This window comes from Gavialis gangeticus, unplaced genomic scaffold (genome assembly GCF_001723915.1).
Source record: "Gavialis gangeticus isolate Ggan-Ray unplaced genomic scaffold, GavGan_comp1, whole genome shotgun sequence".
NCBI classification, from domain to species: domain Eukaryota; kingdom Metazoa; phylum Chordata; order Crocodylia; family Gavialidae; genus Gavialis; species Gavialis gangeticus.
This window is the reverse complement of record NW_017728992.1, coordinates 180888470-180888885: the sequence shown is the minus strand read 5'-3', so window position 1 is coordinate 180888885 and position 416 is coordinate 180888470.

Below are 416 nucleotides of genomic sequence, written 5' to 3'. Positions count from 1 at the left end.
AGACTGTTTCAGGCTGGACATAAGGAAGAATTTCTTTCCTGTCCGAGCCCCCAAGGTCTGGAACGGCCTGCCATCAGAGGTGGTTCAAGCACCTACACTGAACACCTTCAAGAGCAAATTGGATACTTATCTTGCTGGGATCCTATGACCCCAGCTGACTTCCTGCCCTTCGGGTTGGGGGCTGGACTTGATGATCTATCAAGGTCCCTTCCAGCCCTAATTTCTATGAAATCTATAACTCAAAGCTTCAAAAGGTTTAATTTCCTGAAACTGAGAAATTCTGACTAATTTTTATATTATTGTAAGGAAGTAAATAATATAAAATTATTTTATATTAGGGTCAGGTGGTGGCCCTAGGTTTTAGGAGTGCGAACTTCAATGAGCTAAGGAAGATAGTTGGAGAAGCACTGAAGTCT